Source organism: Thermobia domestica, chromosome 8 (genome assembly GCF_964235325.1).
Source record: "Thermobia domestica chromosome 8, izTheDome1.hap1.1, whole genome shotgun sequence".
In the NCBI taxonomy this organism is placed as follows: Eukaryota; Metazoa; Arthropoda; class Insecta; order Zygentoma; family Lepismatidae; genus Thermobia; species Thermobia domestica.
In genome coordinates this window covers 235,401,809-235,426,549 of record NC_137461.1, presented here as the reverse complement: position 1 = coordinate 235,426,549, position 24,741 = coordinate 235,401,809, and the positions used below count along the sequence as shown (strand labels likewise).

Below are 24,741 nucleotides of genomic sequence, written 5' to 3'. Positions count from 1 at the left end.
AATTTCTGCTTTCGAAGTTAGAATTGTGGAATATTTGAAAATGTAATGCATCCTTATATTTTTCAAGCCACAATGGTAAGATTTAATTGTAAATTTGCTTTGAGCATAGCAGTATTTTTACATATATTAAAAAGATGTTAAGTTTTGTGCATCTGCCCTCTAAGTAAATGTGTGTGTTCAGAAATACAACTAGTGCAAGCTTCCCAGTTTCAAAAAAAATGTCTGTTAATTCTTAAAGCAAATATTTGTTAAAATTGTTTTGCGAAAATTTTCTCCATGTTCACTCCCCACGTTTAATGGTCCATATGTCGTTAACCAAAAGCACGCAAAATTTCACATTTCACACGATTGTATAGCAGATCAGTATCTACTTGTAGGCAAAATTTGATTCATATTCTATGAGTTCGTTTGATGCTTTTTCGTTTGGAAAACTGTAACTAAGCTGAAACTCCATATCTAAGATCCCATAACTCCGGAACCCAAACCCTGAACACACTATATTGTATAGCAGGTCACGGTCTACCACGACATCAAGTTTTATATAGATCGGGAATCCAGTTGTACTCCTAAGAACCCTTGAAATAATTGTCAAAAAGTTACAATGGAAAGGGAAGGATACTATTTAGAAAAACGTGAATTCTTCTATAAAAGTAACCAAGAAAGTTCTCTCGCTTTTTCACCCACCACTTCGAACATCGATATGTAACCTAAGACGTACCAGGAAAATCAAAAATAGTCCCCAAACCCTGCTCCCGCCAAGTGAACTTTGTGGTGGACAAACACCGTGTGCGTGGGTTTTCTCGGGGTTCTCCCGTTTCCTCCCACTTTTTTCATTCCACCATTTCATTCATTTCTCATAATTACCGTCTCCTTTAGCCTAACCGGCATAACCGTGGGACGTAAAACTCAAAGATTTCATTTCATTTTCAATTTCAAAAATAGTCCACATCAGCATCGATGACCATCAACCAAGACCATGGATTCCATCGCTGTAGAACTTGGTGGGCCGTGAAGCGAAGAAGGTATCAAGTGCATTTTGCACCTCTACTAGTGATTTGAACTAGCCTCCTCTAAGGTAATTTTCTAAGGATTGAAACAGGTGGTAATCGGACGGTGCAATGTCCTGGGAGTACGGCGGATGTAACTATATTTCCCATCCAAGGCGTAGAATGGTGTCCCGAGTCATCCTAGCCACGTGGGGATTAGCGTTGTTCTGTAACAGAAGGACTCCTTCGCGATTGAGAAGTGCTGGCTCCAGAGTTTTGACTTTTTCTTGAACACGGCTCAAGTGCTGACAGTACGCAGTTGCTTTGATTCTCTGACCAGCTGTTGGCAGTTCTCGATGCACGATGCTGCGACCAGTCCACTAAAGACACAGGAGAGCTTTCTTCTGGTGCAGTGCTGGTTTCGGCTGTTTGGAGCCGGTTCATGGGATGCTAACCAATGATGACGGCGCCGTAGAGCTTCGTACAGATCCCACGTCTCATCACATGTCAACGTCCTGTCCAGAAATGGCTCCTTCCTCAGACGAGACCGCAAAGAAACAAGTGTCTGCTAACGTTGCCTTCTGGCCCGGAGTCAAATGACGTGGGACCCATCGACGCAACTTGTAGTGCTTCCCAAGTTTATGGAGGTGCTGCCGAATGGTTTCTCCACTCACACTGAATTGTAGTTCCGGTTCCTCACATGTCTGGCCACTGTTCACCTCAATTGCTACCTGAAGATCTTCATTTTGTACATGTGTTGATCTTCCGGCACGTAGTGCGTGTTCGAGTGTTTCGTCATCGTCCTTAAACTTGTTAAACCACCGCTGCACTGTCCGCGTAGTCACGACACCCTCGCGAGTGGCCTGGCACATCTTCCGGCTCGCTGCAGCAGCGTTTGACCCCAGTTTGAACTCATACAGCATACACGCTCTTATGACGCTCTGTGTAGGTCCCATGTTCACTCTGTGCTTACGCAAGTTCACGGTGTAACTTAAGTGCCACAACCAGGTAGTATGTTGTATATACCCGCACCTACAACTGACCTTCGTCTTATCTTCATTCGCATTCAACTCACGGTGTGAGAGCCAATTGAACACAGACGTCCACAAAAAGCGACATAACGTTCATAGTTACCTTTATAGTATCTACTGCGATGGCATCATTTAGGCCTTCCTGATTTTGAGGTATGCATATACTTTAATCAATAATATAATATATAAATGAAACATGTCAAAATCTAATTATATTTGAGGGTCTTGCTCACACTCCCAACTCACTCATTGGGAAGTATGAGTAAAGCCTGAAATGACACAAGATTCCTAGGTAAATTTCGTCATATTAGTTCCATGTACAACTCAAGCAAAGGAGGCTCTTTGAAATGGAAATGGGAAGGAATGAAGTCAACTTTTTTTTGTGTGTGTGTGGTGTTTGTCAAATAATTGCTAAAAAGCTATATGAGATTTTCAGACAATTGCTCTGTACCTCTGATAGAGAAATAAGATTTGAGTACTTACAGATGATTGTCTAGGTTGAACTAAGTGGATACCATCTTCCAAATAGATCAAAATGAAATGAAATGAACTCTCTTTAATTATGCTTTTAGGATAAAGAAGTGAATGTTGTACAAGAATTGATAGAATGAAAATGTGGGAAGAAACGGGAAAACCCATGGATACAATGTTGCCCATCACAAACTCGCATTGTTTGAGATTGAAGTAGGTACTCTGTCGCACCAGAGATGAGAGCTGTACCATTTACTTACATTGTCTCCTTGCAAAGAGCCCGAGAATCAAGAATATAGTATTATTATTGGTTGTTTTGCACACTATCTCTTGCGTAAAGGAAAGTATAAGTAATTATGAAATTTTTGAAGATCATAGATAGGATTAACGGAAGACGTCATGAACGGAAGTCATTTCATTTTTTAAGGAGTTTGCAGGGGTAAAAGTGGATCTGAAAAAGTAGGGGGACCGTAGATAGCGGCATGACGTCACGCTGTTCCCCTTGCCTATCCTTGCCCATTGTAAATTTTTTAGGAACTGGGAGAAGCTGTACATAGTTTTTTCGAGTTGGGGGAAGGACGTACCCTCCGTGTTCCCCCTCACCCCTGGGAGTTTGGATAAGAAAAATTCCTATATTTATCTTGTCCGTGTGTCTGTCGGAGACAAAGAATCTCAAATATTACTTTATGGATTACCATCAACTTTGGCCAGGATGTAGAGGCTGAGAAGTTGGAAATCGAGGTGATGTTCAAATTACAAGTGGTGACGTTGATCATTATAGAACAAAAACACGGTAATAAATAGTGTATAGCTGTTTCCTACAATCAGTTAAGCATGCAAAGAATATATCCAATCTCCACTCTAATCTTACTTAAAACCGGAAGTGGTAATAATCTACTGGTACTTCCGGTTTCAATATTCATTGAGAACATAGCACGCCATACAGACCAAACTCGTTCACGCGGATTACATGTGACACCAGTACTTGTTTTCTAAATGTACAGTCAGCGACAAAAGTTCTTTCCGTTTGGTAAAATTTATTTTGGGAATAACAGCTGGAATGTATTTGGTCTAGGAATTAATTCGTGCGGTTGGTACGCACACATTGAAGCTGTAGTACAAACACAAAATACATAAATACCTTAAGAAAAATATTGTCCATCGCTAGCCACCACTTTCGCCCATCTGTCAGGCAATGTACGGATTCCGTGGCGAAAGAAGTCCTCATCCTTGGAAGCGATCCAGTCAGAGACCCATGTTTCGATATCTTCTGAAGAAGTAAACCGCTGTCCAATCAAATCGTTGTTCATGCAGTCGAACAAGTAGTAGTCCGAAGGAGCAACGTCTGGTGAATACGGCGGATAGTAAAACTTCCCATCCGACATTTTCTAAATAGGTTTTGACCGGTTTTGCGACATGTGGGCGAGCGTTATCATGTTGAACAATAAGTTTATCATGTCTGTTCTCCCATTCTGGTCGTGTTCTGGCCAGAGCTTGCTTCAAACGCATTAATTGTCGTCGATAACGTTCTCCATTCATAGTTTCACCCGGTTGCAGCAGCTCATAGTACACCACACCTTTCATATCCCACCGCATAACCTTTGCACAGCATAACCTTTGCACAGTGAATATCTCGTTTTGGTTGTGATGGACCTGGTTCACCTGGTTTCACCCAGGCCTTTTTTCGTTTAGGGTTCTCGTAATGGATCCACTTCTCATCACCCGTAATAATTCGATGCAGAAACCCCTTTCTGCTCTGTCGTTGAAGCAGCAATTCGCAAATGGTTTTTCGTCTTTCAACGTCTCTGTCTTTCAATTCATGTGGAACCCAATGTGACATCTTTTGAATCATTCCCATGGCTTTCAAGCGTTTGGAGACTGTTGTTTGATCAACGCCTAATGCTGCTGCAAGTTGTTCCTGCGTTTGACACGAATCCTGCTCGAGCAATGCTGTCAATTCTTCGTCTTGAAATTTTTTTGGCTGTCCAGCTCGCTCTTGGTCTGCCAAGCCGAAATCACCATTTCTAAACCGTGCAAACCACTTCTGACACGTTCGCTCAGCTAGAGCATGGTCACCATACACTTCCACCAAAATACGATGACTTTCAGTCGCACTTTTCTGCATGTTAAAGTAATGCAGCAGGACACCCCGCAAAAACACTTTATCAGGCACAAATTGCGCCATGTTCACTTAACTACAAACTGGTGTTGTTGACGCTTTAATCCACTGCCCTATACTACGAGCGATACGCGATGACAGGGGTTTGCAACACATGTGTGGATACACGGAACTGTGGGACGCTCCGTTCGTTGCGCCATCTCTTGTCCACCCGCACGAATTAATTCCTAGACCAAATACAACGATAGTATCTCTAGAACGTACAGAAAATTATATTCTTTTTAATTGACTGAAAACTGCACTCAAATTATTGTTCTATTCTGAAGTTATTTACGAAACTAATTTCATCAAACAAAAAGAACTTTTGTCGGTGATTGTACATCTAAAACTAACAGCTTGTTGCAGGGCTATATGTTCTTTTAGGAAGAATATACTATAGGGAATTAAGAAGTAAAACTTTTTAGATATTTTAAAAGGTTTTCGCTGAAAGTACACTTTCTTTTTCTTTCTTAATAGGAATTTGCTTCAGATACCAAGGAGATTTTTTAAAGTTTCGTTGGACGGGTATTTCTGGCATGGCATGGTGATCATCTGATGTTTTAGGCAGTTGGCATAGAATATATTCAAGGCGGTCCCAATAACCTTTTGTAAGACTTTTAAGAGAACTTTTGCTTCTATTTGTGTTTTTACAATAAGTTCTTTTTCGAAACAGCCTTTATTCTTGCTGTAATTTCTAGAACAATCTTTTGTTAAGACCCAATGTTTTCTTTAAAAGGATTTCTAGAACAACAATATTCTTTGTATATGTACGCGGAGAGAGATCCCATGTTCTAAGCGTGTGTTTGTGTATTTGTATGAAATGAACTAACAGCAGTCGGCTTTGTCGAGAGAGTCTACAGTCAACAGAAAGCGTTGTGGTGGGAAGTTAAATACTTGTTCGGCTGCGATAGGACACGATGGCAGATTGCTCGTCTAATTAAACGTTTGCTCGTTATTTTTAGAGCAAAGAAGGAAAACAAAATCAGGGTTGTCCAGTGTCAATATATATCGAACGCTGAGTCATATGCCATCACTCAGCTTTAAATCAAAGGGGAATTAATTTTCAAGAGAGAGAGAGAGAGGGGGGGAGGGAGGGAGGGGGGTCGCCAAATTGATTGGTTTCACTTCACTTAAACGCTGGCTGTGTTTGAGATGTTCGGACGTTATTTGAAAAACATACAGGTTTTCCATTTATTAGGCTTTGAATTTGATTTGCGTGTTTCCATGTTCGACTCCCGAGAGGTAATCGGTTTTCATTAGCATAAGCGTCAAGAAAGGCGTTTGGGAACCAATCAACTGACATTCATTAGAAATCTATTTATTTTTCACCTTCAAAGTAGGAATAAAAGGTAATCTAGAAAAGATGCTGGTATCAGGTTGGAGGAATTCACGGAATTCCTAATTCAGTTAAGTTTTCCATAAATTTCCATAAATTTACTTTGTTATGGTAATTGGATTTATTTGTTGAAGTTCCAAATCCTTTTTTTAGTAGCAAGGCTATGTTTGAGACGTGGATCTACGGATTAAGGTAATGCGTTCAAATTTTCAATGTTCCTTCACAGGATTATCGAGCCCAGGACCAAAGGCTCGCGCGCTAGCCACTAGATCAGCGAGAAAAGCTTTACAGTGATTACAAGGGAGGCTGAAATTCATGAAATGTCATGGTATTTCGAACACAATTCTCATCAAATACACGTCTCATTTATACTTTGTTCTGAGACAAAAGTGGTAATTTTAAAGTGCATTTCTTTTGCGTATTTTTGCCTATTTTTAGATTTTCTTTTTAATTTTAGGTTATTCTTTTTGTAATTACTCGTACGTTTCGGTGATTTTTTTGGCCATTTTTGATCACTTTCGGTAATTGTTTCACTGATTTTTGGTCATTCTTTTAATTTTGGTAATATGCTAGAAACTTGGGACCGAGGTAAACACACTTTCTCATAGGATGACAATTTACAAGCGAAAGAAAGAGGATCTGAGCAACTTATATTAGTCTTTTTTTCTATGTTGTCAAGACAATGTGGTTTACTGCTATCGTGTGTAAGGTTAAGTGGGGAAAAATTGGAATTTTCATTTTCATTACATATTTCCAAAATTAGAGTGTGTGTGTGTTTGTTTGTTTGTTTGTGTGTATGTTTGTGTAATATTTTAAAAATCATTTCTGAAGTTTAAATTTGTTGCTTTCGCTCATTTCTGATTTTCACTTTCCGATTCATGTACAATTTGTTTAATACTAATCAATAATTACATGATTTATATAGAGGCTTTATTTTCTTCATCTTTGCAGTGACGCTTAAGATACAGAAACACACCATGCTAAATAATCGGCCAAGATGTGGGAAATTAGTGCGCTTTATGGTTAATAATTGTCTTAAATTTATATTTTAATTGACTATTTTCATTTGAAATCTTACATATTTCAACTGAAGAGGCTACGATTTTTTTCATCGTAAATACCATGTCCATTATTTGGAATGTTTGTTGTGTTCTTCGAAAGTTATAGATACAAATTTAATAGTCATTTTTTACAAATTTTAGGTCATTTTTCCGCGGTTTTAAGGCCATTTTGTAGGTCATATATTTATATTTTTTAGATAATGAACTTCCGCCCCTTAGTAATTATATTACACTATTCTAGTAAATTGAAAAGAAATCAACACCTCTAGTCTTTCAACACCCAAAAGAAATCAACACCCAATACAGCGTCTGTCGCTCTTATTAGGATCACGCTAGATTGGCCTTATAAGACTGTAATATTAGTACGTCTATCTGCTACTCTACACGATAACTCTTATTAGGATCGCGCTAGTGAGCGTTATAGGACTGTATGTTAGTACGTCTGTCTGTTACTCCACACGATAACTCTTACTAGGATCACGCTAGTGAGCGTTATAAGATTGTAATGTGTGTACGTTCATCCTTCCGTTACTCCATACGATAACTCTTGAAGGAAGGTTAATTGTATAGCTACTAGAGCGATTATTTTGGCCGACTTTGTTAATTGAGTGAATTAATTGTTTATTAATAATATCTTCACGGGTGATGGTGATTTAAACGTACTGTATTGTTTAAAATCCATAACATGTCCTAACTTCTGTGCAACCTGTACATTAAAAAGAAAGTATTGTTGGTTGCCTATGATAAAAGTACATGTACCTTTCTTACTGCAAAAATGTTGGTTACTATTTAGTTTCATATGATCCTCTTTACAGTTTTCAGCATAGTTTATTCATGTAGCTCTGATCTTTTGACTCATAGGAGCGTCAATCTACGTTTTAAATCAAACTCCTTTTCTAAAATTTATATTCTTCCTGTCACTCTCAGATTTATTGCAGATATAGTTTCTGGAACTCGATCTCGAACTAAACAACACCTTTTATATTTAGGGGAGCTTTAATGAAATTTAGACAGAATTTCCAGATACAATTTAGGAAAATTTATTTCCCAAGTTTTCATCACTGGGGATTGGGTTTACGGCGTGGGACTTCAAGTAGAACTAATATGTTCAGAAACTAAATGGTTCCTTCGATTCATACGATGATATAATATTTTTTTGCACTTATGACTTTTCTGCCAGTCTAAATTATGAGATTAAATTTTCGTGATATATATATATTGTAATATTGTATGTAATTGTATATATTGTAATGATTTTGGTAGAGTTCGGCTGCGATAGGAATGGTTCATTTTTCCATTGGAGGTGTCCGTCCGATCTGCTCCCTAGAAGTGCAACCAACCGAACGTGGGCAACTAATGACTGGATACAACTCGGAAGACTACACATATCATTAAAGCACTGTGTTTGAAGACCTATTCCTTTCTATCTCTTTTTACCCTATTCCCTAGTTATTTTCTATCAATTTTGTAATTCTTGGTTTTATTAGATACATCCTAGGCCAAATCCTAGTTCAAGCAAAAGTCCTAGGTAGGATTGTCAGCACAATCCTTTTGCAATAAATTCTGATGAGCTACTGGGTCGAAAACCCCATTTTTGCGCACTATATTTGACCGAACTCGTCTCGGATAGGTTTGGCTCGATTCGGCTTGTATGTGGTACTTTATTATTGCACTTTTTTTTATGGGAATTAATGTTTAAATGGATATAAGGGGGAAGAGATGCTGTGGTTCCACAGCTCTGCGCACGGGAAGCTTCATAAGTCGGTTCATCGACTGTTTCACTTGTCTTAGTAAATTCTTTGCTGTAATAGAACGATGGAATGATAATGCTTGCCAGTGAGTCATTATAGTTATACTAAACGTCTTACTGTATTGATTTTAGATTTTATAGTTTTCATACGTATATTACGACAGTATTAAATAACAGTTAATCTTTTTAATGTTTCTGTAGTTTGTACAACATCTGAAGCTCTTTCCGTCTAAATAAGAGAAAATGCTAACTAGAAATACAGCAAATAAACTAAAAATAGCCTCCTAACTGACATTTGGGGTTATAATGTAATTAAAACTGCAACCAATTAAGACATACGTTTAAAAGCCCGTTTCTAGGTTTCTGCTTTTGCTAATTAGGTCCCAGCACGTGATAACCTTCTCACATCCTGTAGTAATACTGCAACTTTTAACTAATTTTGTTATTCATTTCTCTAACAGCTCAACAAAATAGAAGTAGTTTTAACATTTGTGTTTTGTCTGTCTGCCATGGAGAATGTAATACTTGTATCTTGAGAACCAAAAACTATCGTCAAACGATCTTTTAGATTCGGATATATATTATTAATTTACCTAGTTTTCAGTGTCATGATCAATCTATCTTAAGTTTTGTCGGCAGGAATCGACGGCTTCGGCTCTGTCTCTAGAACAAAAACAAATTCGAAATGGCTTTCTTGATTTACTCAGCCGTTTTCTATATTACGGTCTGTCTATCAATGATCCGGAATTTATTTTAGGGATATTTGGGTTATTTGTCCGTTAATGAGAGGTGCCCGTAAAAGGAAGGTTATACAAATTTAATTACTCACAGCTCATGTTGTAAATGTATGTTATTATTGTAAATGCTGTATATGCTAATATCAAAATTCTGTAATATTCGTAATTCGTAATATTCTAATTACTGGGAGGAGGAGGAGGGAAAATTCCTCTCTGTAAAGGAAGAGAAGTATCGCTGCGGATATGATAATATGGACGGGTACTTTAAAATGTATACTCTGATAATGTTATCCTGAAGTATGTACTGTTCTCTTGTAAGAGTCATTTAATACGCATATTGACTGTATTAAAAGCAACGTAAAAGGGAACATGAAACATAATTATCAAATACTGAAAATATAGAGAGAACTCACATCTATGTCATTTTAAGCGATGTAGCAATCTCGACCCAGTTTGTCATATCTCCGAAACAGGTAGAGATTTTAAATTGCTTTAAGCAGCATTATAATCTTTTATGCTTATTGAAAACCATTTGTGTGGTTGGATGTGATATTTACCGTATTTCTTTCTCCAAATAGAACCTTTTGAAACACATTTTTTTAAAAAATCTCTGTTGTAACTTTGTTCTTATTTCTTAGGATTACGTCAGATTATGGTAATAGTATTCGATATTCCAATGTCAAATGAGAGATTGCCATGTCTGCGTCGTTACTGTTGTAGATGCCTCCAAAGTTCGGATATTTGTGATACTGTAACGTCCTTAGCTTATAATACTGATTAACAAATTTATTATAATAACTTTTCGTTTAATATGTAGATTTAAAATGTGTAATAACCGGACGTAGTACCTTTAAAAAAATACAATTTTGTGTTGGATTGACAACGTTGTTAGTTAGTTTGTATTGCATATTATGTCAAAAAGTGTCCCTCTATTGATATTAGTGTGATTACAAAATTCGTCGAGCTTTAACACTTCAGTTTGAAAGTGTTAAAGGCCTTTCAAGATAAACGGTTCTTCCTGACTACCCAGCCAAGGAAAAATGAAGTTAATAGTTACATAGAGTAAAAATAAACATATATCGTTAGAATAAAGATGTAATATTTTATTTATTTAATGAAAAAGCTTCTGCGTTTAAAAACAAATATTTATGAAAACTGTATATTTCGTTATTTTGTATATGGGTGATTCTGAAATTAAGGGGAATTTTGGCATTGGAAAATTCTTAAAACTAAAAATTGGTGAAATAATGTATAATTTATTTTTTAAATACCTAAGAGCTAAACGAATGCAATCATTACAGTGGATAAGGTCAAGAAAATGTATTATTTTTTAAAAAAGCCAATTTATTATTTTGACAAACACGGTGGTTACAGTAATATCCACGGAGGTTACAAAACATACTCACTGAAGATATATTTAAGTTTTATTCACTAGAAAAATGTAAGACTATGTTAATATTGCAGCAAACATAAACTGAAATGTTCTTCTTCTTCTTCTTCTTTTTTTTTTTTTACAAAAAAAAAAGCTGTTTCAATTCCGCAACAATGTCTTTACTATCCACAATGGCTCTATTTGCTTTTGAGGAAGACGCAATTATGTTCTGCCTCTATTCGGTAAAAGGAAAAACTCGGATTTTTTTATTCGGAGATGTTACTATACATTTCAACGTCACGTAATGTCTGATGGTGCGTCTGAAGTACATAATTTCACCTGTCGGTATCCCTCAAAAAATCGGTATCATCCATCACTGTCGGATTACGCATTTTGATAAGGCAACGTTTGTTGAGACTTATTTGGTACTGAGCGCAATAGTTAAGGAAAAGTACGGAACTGCTTAACAGGTAACTATAATGAAATGAGACTTTTGAACATGGTTAGGTTAGAGTAAGAGTACGATGATTTGAAAACAAGTTGTAGCTATTTGTAAATGCTGTTACATAAAAGGATAGGCCCTACATTTTTCGGTTGAAACAGCTGCCACAGAGAAATAGTTATCAGTTTCGTTGTCACTATCGGAGTACACATCTTCATAACGCATCTTTTGCTCAGATTTAATTGATACTGGACACAATTGTTAAGGACATATAGGAAATACACAGATTAGAAAAAAAAGCATGTTCCTATAACTATAATCAAATGAAACCCTTTGAAATGGTTAGGTTAGAGTACGAGGATCTGAAAACAAGTAGTTGTTATTTATAAATGCTGTCACATAAAAGGATACACTTCTTGATTGATACAGCAGACACAGAGTTGTATTGTCCCTCATGAAAATGACTGCATTTAGCGTCAGGATTACATTGAAAGCAGCTCAGCCTGCGCATATTCAATGCCAATGTGTTTCTTCCCCATGTCACTTGGTGGCACTTCATAGTACCAAGAAATGATTTTAAGTTTGGAATTAATAGCTTGTCAATTTTTTCAATGTCATTAGTCTTAACAGGAAAAAGTTCTATGTTTGTTTCTTTCTGTAAGGCATTAAATAGGCTCTCGAAGCTAGCCAAATCTTGACCTTCAGCTACGATCCGATCTGCTGTTCTCTTTAGAGTGCCACCGACTCCATCTGGTGCACCCTTCCCATGGCCACACTCTAAGTAATTCCATGTAAGATTTCTCTCGCAAAATTTGCTCAAGTAATGTTGTATCAAGAAGAACATATTTTTGTTTCTATATTGTGTGCTTGGGCTGTCACTTAAAAAATGTAAATTTTCAATTTTGCTTAGATAGTTGAGCGTTATATGAGTTAAAGATTTTTCAATGTGAGCTGCAATAGCGCAGGCATCATGTCTAAGATTTGCAGACAATGAACAGAATGATACGGTTTTCAGATCTAAATCCTTAACTCTTAAGTAAGCAACACCTGCATGCATAGTGATCTGTTGGTGGGATGCCCCAAAGTGCACGCTTTGAATTTCATGAGAATATTTACATTCGTAGTTCTCACTAAAATCAATGTGGATAAGAACATCATTATCCTTCAACCCTTTTTTCAAATCAAAAATAGCCTTATACTGATGCACTATATTGGTTACATGTTTCATAAATACTGGTATAACATTTATAAGCATTTCGACGACATCTTTAAGAAATAGTTTGCTTGTCTCTTTCACAACTTTCGTCAAAAGTCTTTCTTTTCCGTTTATCATTATACGTTCTTTTTTTCTAACCCATTGGCATATCTCAACTTCTGTGTCTTGGAATTCATTAATTTTTACTTGTTTATCCTTACATTTCATACACATTCTCTCAAGACAAACTTCCTTTGTTTTCTCCCCATCTTTTACTTTGCAACACAGTGATTTTATTAGTTCATCACTGTCTGTAAAGTCAATAACTTTCAAATACTTCAACTTCTTAAACAGAAACTCAAAATTCTCATGTTTTTCACATAAACAAGTTTTCCTGTATTTAGGATTTGCTAGTAAAACCCAAAAGGGCCGATAAGAATAGAAAGTTGAATACGGCACATTATATCCAAATTCTACCTCAAACTTTTTATGTAGGCTTTTCAAATTTCCCATAAGTACTCTTTGTTGCTTTTTCACCTTATGTCTTGTAATGCAATCGTTTTTACCAGGTTGTAGTCTGCTAACATCATCTTGTTGAAAGAAGTTGATTACATCTGATTTAATTCTTATCTGATTTTTTGTCCTATACACTCCTTTTACTTTTAACGCCTCAATGATATTTTCTCCATCAGTAATATGCTGTAATCTTTTAAAATATGATTGTACTAAGTATTTCATTTTCTTCACGCTTCTGTACTTTTTTATAATTTTTCCCGATAGTACTAAGGAAAATGCTTTTAGAGATTTTCGGGAATGTTTGTTACGTTCATAGTTTTCCTTAATTTGAGATGTCAAAACAGCGGCAAATTCTAAGCTTTTCCTAACTTTTGGGGAAACATATTCTCCTCTGAGAAACTTTCTTACTTTGCTTCTCGGGGTATTTTTATTTCCTAAACGTTCTTTCAAACGAGAATATTTCTTTTTATATCTTTCAGCTCGTCTTCTACTTTCCTCTAATTTCTCCTCAAGTTCTTTTATTTTCCTGTAACACTTAGTTTTATTTCGTTTTGCAACTTTCTTACCACTTTCCTTTCGGCTGGTTTCTGCCCGGTCAAAATTAGGCACAACAATATCATTTCTTTCGACGTTTCGATTGTTACCACCATTATCACTGTCAGGTGGAGTTGCCTCTTCAAGCATTTTATTCACTCCTTCTTCCCTTTTCTTCTTTTCTCTATACCTTCTAACTTTTCACGTATTCTTTTTCTCTGGGCTCTTTTCTCTCGTTCACTCATGTCTGCTACTTTTTTAATCTTTCCGCTTGCAGTTCTGGCTTTGTATCTCTCTCTTTCTTTTCTTTTGAATTCTTCGTATAATGCAGGATCTGCTTTTATTCTTTCTCTTCTTCGTCTTTCTGATTCTCTCTTCATTTTTCTTTTCTTTTCTATTTCTGATATCTTACTTGGCTTTTTCTTTTTACAATTAACGTTTTTACTTAATTTCATTGTTTCTTTTTCACTAATATTCTTTTTTCTTGGTGCCATTCTCTCTATAACATAAAAAAGTAAATCAATAATTTTAATAATCTAGATGTATTCAGCAATATACTTTTTTTTAGCTTGGACTCTATAAAGTGCACATCCTAACACCAAAATTCAAACATTTAGTGTTTTTGTGCAAAGAGATAAGCAACAACAAACGGTAACGATGTTACATTTCCAAATTTTTCTCACGTTCACATTTTCTCCCGTTTCCTCCCACTTTTTTCATTCCACCATTTCGTTCATTTCTCATGATCACCGTCTCCTTTAGCCTAACCGGCATAACCGTGGGACGCTAAACTCAAAGATTTCATTTCATTTTATTTTTCACGTTCACATTTAATTCAATATTCATCAACCTAATCATATGAAGACAACATCTAATTTATATTATAGTGGCATATTTAGCAAACATATGATGGAATTTTTGGAATGTTTTCCTCCGGGTAGCTCTAATAGGTAGCATTTTAATAAGAAGTTACATAGTAACTTAAATGCAACTACTTTTTATATAATAATATCATGAACTTCTCATTATTGTAACCTTCATGGATCATGTGGAACCTCCATGCTTCATACAAACCATGGAGGTTACTTCCATGGAGGTTACAAAATTGCACTTCAGACAGCCTGATATTCAAAGTTAGAAGACTATATATTCAACGACTTCGTTTTTAGAAGGAAAACTGTAATTTTAACAACAATCAGTTGAAAAAACAATGTCAACATTTTAAATAATAAAATTATCAAATACATGGAGGTTACAAGATCAAAGAGTACGCACCTATTTTCCGCAAAATGTGACGATTTTTCACGAACACGATACTGCATACACACTTATCAACATATCAATCATAAAATGGCTGCTGTGAGCTTCACTTTCAGATTTAGAGACTGGACAGTGCTGCTTCCTGGTAGAATTTCCGGTAATTTTAAAATTACTCCATGGAGGTTACCTCACAACCCAGGGACAATATTTTCGCTTTAAATAAACCATGAAAATGACCTTAAAATTTAATTTCTTGCTAAGTAGTTTCATTATTTATGTCTTACAGTAGTAAATTATCCGCATATTTCACGAAATTTCTAGTAGAAACATATTTTTCTCTTCTATTAATGTTGAAAAATGTTGGTGGGGACATTCCACGGAGGTTACATTTCACATATTTTCCGCATTTTTAAAAAAAGAAAAATAAAATAAATGTTAAAATAAAGTCTGGGAACACAAAGTAGGGATAATTTTATATTTAATAGTAACTTTGTCACTTTAATATTGTATATATGGAGGCTGAAAAATCACAGGGACTGAAAATTCCCCTTAATTTCAGAATCACCCATGTACAGGTGAGTGGTTCTAGTGCACTACCTTGAGGAACACTACGCCAAACGGAATGAGCTACGAATAACGTAAGGATGGTTAAAGGATATATTTTTTTAAAAAGCATTTTTTTTTTTTTACCATTCTAATAATAATAATATTATTATAATTTTATTTCACTGTCAACTTTTACTTTGTTACACGCCTAGATGGATAGGCAACACACTCCACACCACTGCATGGTTGGTTGCGTGTGTAAAGCATATGGTTCGATTGACCGCACCATAACAGGTCCACGACAATCTATACGTCATTTGAAGATGGTATATGGGCAAAATATGTACGTACCGATGTAATTAGAATTAACACCTGTCCATTCATGTGCGTTGTTCCCAGTTCTACTCCTGATGGGGCACATAAGTGTCGGTATTACTTCAAAATTATGAAGCAGATAGGCAGCAACTTAAGAGAATTCAAACTTCGGTCTAGAAAGAAAAAGATAGTTCTTCGTAGCCTATAACAGAAGTTCAGTGTTTATTAGTTGTATTATTATAGTTCACGTCATGACCTAGGCTTTCTTAGTTTTCAAGTTATCTGCCAGATGGAATTACTTGTCATTTTTATATCGTTACTGAACTGTGGCTTTCATTTTATAGCTAATTTATTCAGACTGATTCGGAGTAAAATTAGCTCCATTTCTATTTAACTATAATTAGTTTGACCTTTATTTGATTTCCGCACGTAGTTAATCTTACTAATTATTCAACTCGAATCTCAGTTATCCAAAAACATTTATAATTCCACTGTATCGTGATAATTAATTATATACGTTGTCATGGTAATAATTAATTCAAGTAACATAAGTTAAACTTTCCCCTTAGTTTCCTCCTTAAACTTAAAAATAGTATATAAATAAATAAAAATTCAGAAATTAAAAAATAGATAAAAATAAAAGAAATTATTATTAAACCAGTATTATTCAAGTACTTTCTGCATCTTTTTGTAAATTTGTTTAGTTCTTACCTTTTCGTTTATTAATTTAGATAAATTTACATTTGCTTCTTAAGTTTTTTTGTCGTAGATATATGGTATCTATTCTTTATATTAACCGTCTGTGTGTGTTAAGCTGAAAAATGGTATGATTGTTGGATATGACTTTATTGTCCTTTTCAGAACCGAGGCTATATAAGACGTGGACCTATAGCTTAATGTCAAATCTTAACAATTAGAGCTCTCGTTGGGGATCGAACCAGAATCTTTAGCACCAAAGAACATATGCTAACTACATAGTCAGAGCTAGCTTTTTGAAAAAAAAATATTATTGCAACTTTACCAAAGAAAAGGCGTTAATCTTGTATTAGCTGGGGTTGGATAATGTTCAGTTAATTAAAACAAAAGAACAGATAATGAAAACGACTTACTTCCTTTTTATCATTGCTTGAAAATAATAATAATAATAATAATAATAATAATGTTTTCAGATGGCTGAGAAACAGAGTGACATATCTCCATTTTTGATATTTTACTGGGCATGGAAGAAACCACTACTAAAAATATTTTATTAAAAATAATATTAGGCCATTATTACAATTTTCTGAATATTGTTTATTTTTTAGATCACATAATTGTAATACTCTCTTGATAAATTTAAAACGCATTGCAAGCAAGAAGTAATGTTACGTGAATACCATGTTTAGTTTGTATGGCGTAATATTTTCTCAATTAATATTGAAGTTCATAAGTAGTAGTAGATTTCTACCACTTCCGGTTTAAGTATACAGAGATTACAGTGAAGATAGAATATATTCTTGGGACGCACAATTGATTATAGAAACCTGCTTCTCGCTATCTATTACCGTTTTTTACTCTATAGCGGTCAACGTTAAAACTGGCAAGGGTTAAATTCTTCCGTTTCAGATGAATTGATCACTTCTATAAACGAACTCTATTCCAAACTCCCCCCTCTACATCCTGGGAAAAAGCTTACAGTAATCCGTCAACAACTTCTTGCATCTTTTTCTTGTTTATTGGATAGACGGACAAACATGTTTGTATTTTTTGGGCGGATACATGAACAGACAGGATGAAAATAAATAAATAAATAAATATATATATATATATATATATATATATATATATATATATATATATATATATATATATATATATATTATATATATATACAGGGTGTTTCAGATAAAACGTCCAGTGCTTATAAATCCGAAACGGTTGAGAATAAAAAGATGAAACAAAAACTGAGATAGAAAAATGTCATAGGTCGCATCACATGGTGTTGTTGTGGTGACCCACAGGGCCCTCCTTCAAGGGGGCCCAGGGGCCAACTTCAAACTTTCAAATAGGAACATGTATTGAATCATACCTCATTCAATAGTACTTGGAAAACGAAACAACTTTTGTAGGAAACAATTTTCGATTTGGCCCACCGTTTTTAAATGGCCGCAAAAAGTGAGTTCTATATCAGATAAAACGTCCAGTGCTTATAAATCCGAAATGGCTGAGAATAAAAAGGTGAAACAAAAACTGAGATAGGAAAATGTCATAGGGCGCATCACATGGTGTTGTCGTGGTGACCCACAAGGCCCTCATTCAAGGGGGCCCAGGGGCCAACTTCAAATTTTCAAATGGGAACATGTATTGAATCATACCTCATTCAATAGTCCTTGAAATACGAAACAACTTTTGTAGGAAACAATTTTCGATTTGGGGCACCGTTTTCAAAATGGCCGCAAAAAGTCCTGTATCAGTTTTGAAGTTGACACCTGGGCCCCCTTCACGGAGTTTCCTGAGGGTCACCACAACAACACCACTTGATATGCTTTATCATCGTTTCTATCTCAGTTTTTGTTTCATCTCTCTATTCTCAGCCGTTTCTGATTTAGGTCTATAAGCACTGGACGTTTTATCTGATACAGGACACTTTTTGCGGCGTAGCGAAAAGCAGTAGTAAATCTTATTTACGATTGAAGTTTAACACTCAATTTCAGCTTCCAGGCTTCATGAGATGGGGCATTACTACACAAAGTGATCTGCAAGACACTACTCACTCGAGTTCGTCTTTGGCGTGGGAGATCCAGGTTCGATTCCTGGCGGAAGCTCATGTGGTTCGGATCCACCGTTAAGCTGTAGATCCATGTACTCATATGTCCTCGTTGCTGAAAGGGACGCTAAACTGAAATCACTAGAGTTCCTGTCCGAAGCAAACATCCCAACTAAGAATTGAACTCAGGGTTACACTCACAGAATGCACATCGTTAACAACTTGAACATAAACGAGGAAATATTGTGTTTAAAGAATGTGCATTGCTTATATTCTTCTTACATAATCTTGTGGGTTAAGTACACTATAATATGTTTATTCTGGCATACCACAAGGTTCCAGTCTTGGACCATTAAAATTTCTTTTTTTATTATAATTTATTAATCACATTGTGTGCTGCTCTCTTGGCAGAGTCATGATGAAAGGGTTGATTGAGGGTTTATTTTAGTAGCTATTTCACTTTAAAAGGTGGCTTAGTTTTTGAATGTAGCATGAATATAGCACATGTTAACAAGAAGGTTTTGCCAATTTGCTCAAACTATACATGAGCCTCAAGTTTTTTTTTTTTTTTTTTTTTGAGTTTGGTGAGAGATATCAGTTGATGTGTGTCTCGTTTTTCAACATCTACCCCTTTATGCGTTGATAATATTGTAGGATTATGAGTACTTGCTTAATTGTTTGTGTATTACAGACACAGTTCCAAGCGAAGCTGTAAAATCTATAGTCCTCTTGGAATGGAAATTTATCCGGGATAAAATAATACTTACTGCACTTGATCATGCTTCACAATACACAAAATACACAACGCACGCGCGCGTGTGTATGTATATATGTATATGTAATTTCTAAAGCGTATATTCAGTAAATGAAATATGCATTTATATTCTTTTAACATTCAACATCTAAGTGCCAATGCTCGGTTGGTACAATGGCTTTCCGCTTGTTATATTCCTGTCCTTGATTTAAATATGTTTTTTCTTGCCGTTCTTTTTCAATGACTCTGTTGCTAATTAGTATATCACAAAACGAAGATTGAAGTTGTTGAGAGACTCGGACGGAGTACGGAATAAGGGACGATGACGTTTTAGACGGTATTTTGAACCTAGAGAGATGTCTCTGCCCATCATTAAAATCTCAGCCGCTATGCCAATTAACGAGTCCTTCGAACTAATTAAGGCTTATTACGTGCAGAGACTGTTTTCATCATAGTTTGTCTTCTTTTTCTGCTTTTTATGTTTTTTCGCGTATTTTCATACATAGGATGATCTCGGAATAACATTAAAATGCTATTAATAAAATCATATGACGTCATATTTACTAAACGGAAATGGTGTGAATAATGTTTTAAAAACTAAATTAAATGCGTTTATTTTAGATTTCCGAACAAGGATAAGAAGTCTTGCAGCACGACCATGTCTGTCTGTCTATCTGTTCGTATACAGTTATCAGAGCTAAAACGAAAAAAAAAGAGGTTTTCTAACACAGATTTGGTGCCCTAAGAATAGATTTCGTCCCCTCCGTTATTCGGAGCTATAGAACTACTATGATTTCCGGTTTCAACACGCCACCCCATAGAAGAAAAACACTAATAGATGACGAGGTTGCGTTCACCTCCAGTGCTTGGGGTCCCTGGTTCGATTTCAGCTCACGTCGTGTGGACTTTGTGGTGGACAAACACCATGTTCGTGGGTTTTCTTGGGGTTCTCCCGTTTCCTCCCACTTTCTTCATTCCACCATTTCATTCATTTCTTATAATCACCGCCTCCTTTAACATAACTGGCATAATCGTGGGACGTAAAACTCAAAGATTTCATTTCATTTTTTAGATGACGAAGAACACTTCTTTGGTTCAGCGTAGCAAGAATGGGTTCTGCCTCCGCCCTTATTTTTATGCTGAAACAGGAAATAGAAGATTTAGTATTACTTCCGGTTTCAATATTCGTAGCAAGAATTTTTTATGTGGATTCAGGATCCCCACAATAATATTTTAGTATCTCAGATCTTATTCTTCTATTGATATTGAGAAATGGATTTTGATCTGCATCCAGGATCCCCGAAAAAATATTTTATGTTAGCTCTTATCTTTCTATTAATATCGAGAAATGGTTTTTGATATGGATCCCCACAAAAGTATTCTATCTCAGCGCTTGACTTTCTATCGAAAACTGGAAGCAGTTAAATTCTGCTACAACTTCCGGTTTCACAAAAATGCGAGTACTTAGATAGCAAGAAATTACTTTTGCTACCATTCTCTAAGTGTTTCAAGAAGAAGTTCCATCTACGACCATGTATCTCTATTGAAATCTAAAGTAATACATTTACTACTTGCGGTTTCAATTTTGAGTCCCTCTAGTTTTGCATTCTTCTGTACTTTCAAACGTCAAAGTCGGATCAGTTATGTGCAGTTATTACAACATTGCTTCACTACAATTCCCTTTCTGTCATATATATATATATATATATATATATATATATATATATATATATATATATATATATATATATATATATATATATATATATATATATATGAGTATTTTAATTATGCAGTGCGTTCCTATATCTTATACTAAAGGATAAGCTTATGCAGTTAAAATTACAAATGTTCAACTCTGAGGGCAATGTTTCCACAAGAGAATATAATGACGTAAAGTTCTTCATTCAAAATTTACAGTTTCGAGAAATAATTCATTAAAACGCTTAAATCAACCAACATTTTATTTAAACGAATAACATAATTTATAATAGAAAACGCTTGAAAATTCATATTTTAGTTTAATATATGTTAAACTGAAGTGTTTCGTTCAGAGTTTGTCCGGATAAGACTTTTTTTTATTTTTATTTTGCGATTGCTGTGCCAAGTAGATAGGTTGTTGCAAGACAGAACTAAACTACTGAAGAAATTTAAAAGTGTTTTTCTTTTTTCGGGATGAAGATATATCAGGATGTTTTTTTAAATGGATAATTCCTGGATTGTCAACCCTGCATTTCACGCGTACATTTGATCAACCTGAATAGCCCCGGACGTTAGGGTGAAGCGAAAAAATCAGATTTCCGAGTATCGAATTCTAATAGAGCTCAACAGTTGTGTATTGTCGTGCTAATCAATGGAAGAATAACGAAAAATATCACACTTTAAATCTTCAGTTCGCGCAAAGGGCCTAAGTTAAAAAAAAAAAAAAAAAAAAAAAAAAAAAAACCCACCAAAATTTACCTTGATGCAAGAAATGCACAGATTACTTTTTGTTTTCATTTCTATAGCATCTAACTACTTTATTTTACTTGTGTGAGGTCATGTTTGTTAACAGTTTGTTAATGCAGTGATTTTATACATTTTATTTTGATAATGATTTTGCAGCTCTTCGCCATTTCTAGACCTTCTTTCTTCATGAAATGGCCTAGAACTCACCATGTAGAGGTGGCTGCAATTCTAGTTCTACCCACACCCCAACCAACCATCCTACCAATTAGGGTGTGCTAAATTATGTTAAGTTAGTCAAGGACGTTGTCTTAAAATTCAGATTTTTTAAATCAAATTTTGGCGTTGTGAGTCTCGAGAGCAAATTTGCTTTTATGTAGATATCCTTGTTTTCTTGTTCGCACACTTTTCCTGCAGACTCTGTGACAAGTTTGACACATCTTTCAATGTCCTAAGTATGGCATGGAAAATTTAAGAAGTCAAACTTATGTGCAGAGTTGTCATGCATAAGTGATAAGATAAGTTCCTTTTGTTAAGCTTTCGAGCACTGGAGGGGGCGGCAGCTTACATTTTCTCCAATCTGTCAGCTCACTGAGTCTGTGGCATCAAACTTTATTGAAGCTGCCATAAAAGCTGTAACAGAGCAATTCAGACAGGGCAGTGTGGCTATAAGAGATTTTGGACCTCTCAGTCACTCGTACGGTTGTATGTTTCTCAAACAACTCCTACAAGCAAACTCAAAGTGTCTCTACATTATAAAAACATATGCCTCTGTGTGGTTCGACATAAAGAGATATCAGTTAGTAAAATATGGACCTAAACATATTTTGAGGATAGTTCAAAGAACGAGACATTTCTCACACAACATTATAAGAATTATCGATCCTGTGATTGAGAGAAACGCGTTTCTCTGTCATCCAGAAAAGATATTGTTGGCTATGACAATGGATGAGAGAGAACACGTTCAAGAGTTGGGTTCAGGAGAGTGCTAGAGGCAAGAAATCAAGATTCGAAGGAGAAATCTCTTAGAACTTTCATGGCACCTGCAATAAATTTTCATGCCACAGACTACAGTGCGGTGATAGATTGGAGAAAATGTGAGCTGTCACTCCTATCTCCATCTTATTATTTATGCATGACAAATCTTCTCGTGAGTTTGACTTCTTAAATGTTCCTTGCCATACTGAGGAAGTTGAAAGATGTGTCAAACTTGTCACAGACTCTGCAGGAGAAGTTGGCGGACAAAAAAACAGAGATTGCTACATGAGAGCAACTTTGTTTTCAAGACTCACAATATCAAACTTTGATTTTCAAAAATCTGAATTAAGGACAACGTCCTTTAAATCAACATAATTTAACACATCCTAATTGGTAGGATGGTTGGTTAGGGTGTAGGTGGAACTCGAATTGCAACCACCTCCTCGTGGTAAGTTCTGGGACATTTCATTATGAAAAAAAAAAAATGAGAAATGGGCGAAGAGCTGCAAAATCATTATGAAAATAAAGTGTATAAAATCACTCATATTAGCGAATTATTCACAAACATGACCTCACACAACTGAAATAAAATACTTAAACGCTATAGAAATGAGAAAACGTTATTTGTATATTTCTTGCGTGAAGGTAAATGTTGGTATGTTTTGTCATTTTCTTTCCAAACTTTAGACCCTTTGCGAATACTGAAGACCCAAAGTGTGATTTTTTCATTATTTTTTTTTCATTGATTAGCACGCAAACACGCAACTTTGAGCTCTATTAGAATCTTATTTTTTCGCTCCACTCTACTGGACAACTATAATTTCAGATTTCACGGGGAGAGCAGATGTCCTAATCCTAAAGGGGGATGAAATGAATTGTGCAACAGTTCTAGCAATCAGTATTGAGAGTGATCAGAAACATGCCCTCAGAAATCATCACCAGTCCTAGGTCCCTTTAGTCAAAAATATAGACTTTTCACTGTATAAAGCACTTCAAAAGGGGCTCGATTGTCCCGACTGACTTACTTCTTATTTCAAGGGTTGGGCAACAATGAGACAGTCTGTAAACAAAGAAATTGTTTCCACGTCTTTCATTTGTTTCCATGTGATGTCTTTTAGAGTTGTCGTATCCGAGGCTTCCTATAGAGTAATCCACTTGGTAAGAGACACGAGAGAAAGGAAGCTAAAGTTGTAGGGGGTTGTGCATCATGCTTTTTTTTCTCAGTGCGAGCGGATGTGACGGAAGAGAAGGCGAAAGGGGGATGTTTTCTTGGATATTTTCCAAGTTTTCGTTCTCGTAAGAGGAAAGTCATGTTGACGGGAAAGCATGTTAGAAAATCGCATAGTAGTAGTTCACCCCTTTTCTCTTCAGAAACTTAAATATATATATATATATATATATATATATATATATATATATATATATATATATATATATATATATATATAATATAAATCTTCCCTTCCCCCTTGTATAAACAAGCAAACTTGACGACTTTGACGACTTAAGGCGATAGATTTCAAGCTTCCAAGTGGTTTCTTTAAACATTTTTTTTCGTGTATTTTGTCAATTGATACAGACGTGATACATTATGATTAAACCATCAGGACCGAAATACTTTTTTAACTTTCAGATTCCTTGTCAGTAGCACTTGGAAGTTAAGGTATATGAAAATTGCTTTTAATCTGTCATAAAACTGTAGACTTAGGCACATACAAAGTGCTAAGCACAACTGGCGTACAAAAGAAGTGCATTCATCCTTGCTTTGTTGCCAAGTTCCAATATAATACAGGGTGTCTCAAAAGTCCCCCGGCATATTGTAACTGTTATTATCAAAGCTACAGCAAAATGTAAGAAAGAAAACCGTCTCCAAATATGATGTTTTCAATCTAAAGTGAAGGAATTTTGTCTTTTACACTTTATGTTGTGGATCCAGGTAAATGGTAACGTTGCATTTTCAACATTGGGCGCATAAAGAGTGTAGAGCCCAAACGGCTCGTCCGATATAAAAAAATCCTTCACTTTTGATTGAAAACATCATATTTGCCGACGGTTTTCCCTCTTACATTTTGTTGTAACTCTGATAATAAGAGTTACCCTATGTCAGG

General features: G+C 35.6%; 1 protein-coding gene across 4 annotated transcripts in view; it reads left to right on the top strand.

Annotated features, from left to right (window-relative positions):
• Ac78C (adenylyl cyclase 78C) overlaps positions 1 to 24,741 on the top strand; it is a 636,268-nt gene that overhangs the window by 301,472 nt on the left and 310,055 nt on the right. Inside the window, exon 2 of one of the 4 annotated variants that reach the window (XM_081769541.1) lies at positions 15,425 to 15,487. The exons of the other annotated variants lie outside the window; for them this stretch is intronic. The gene's annotated coding sequence lies outside the window, so the exon portion shown is untranslated. The remainder of the gene's footprint in view (positions 1 to 15,424; positions 15,488 to 24,741) is intronic. 4 annotated transcript variants of the gene reach the window in all.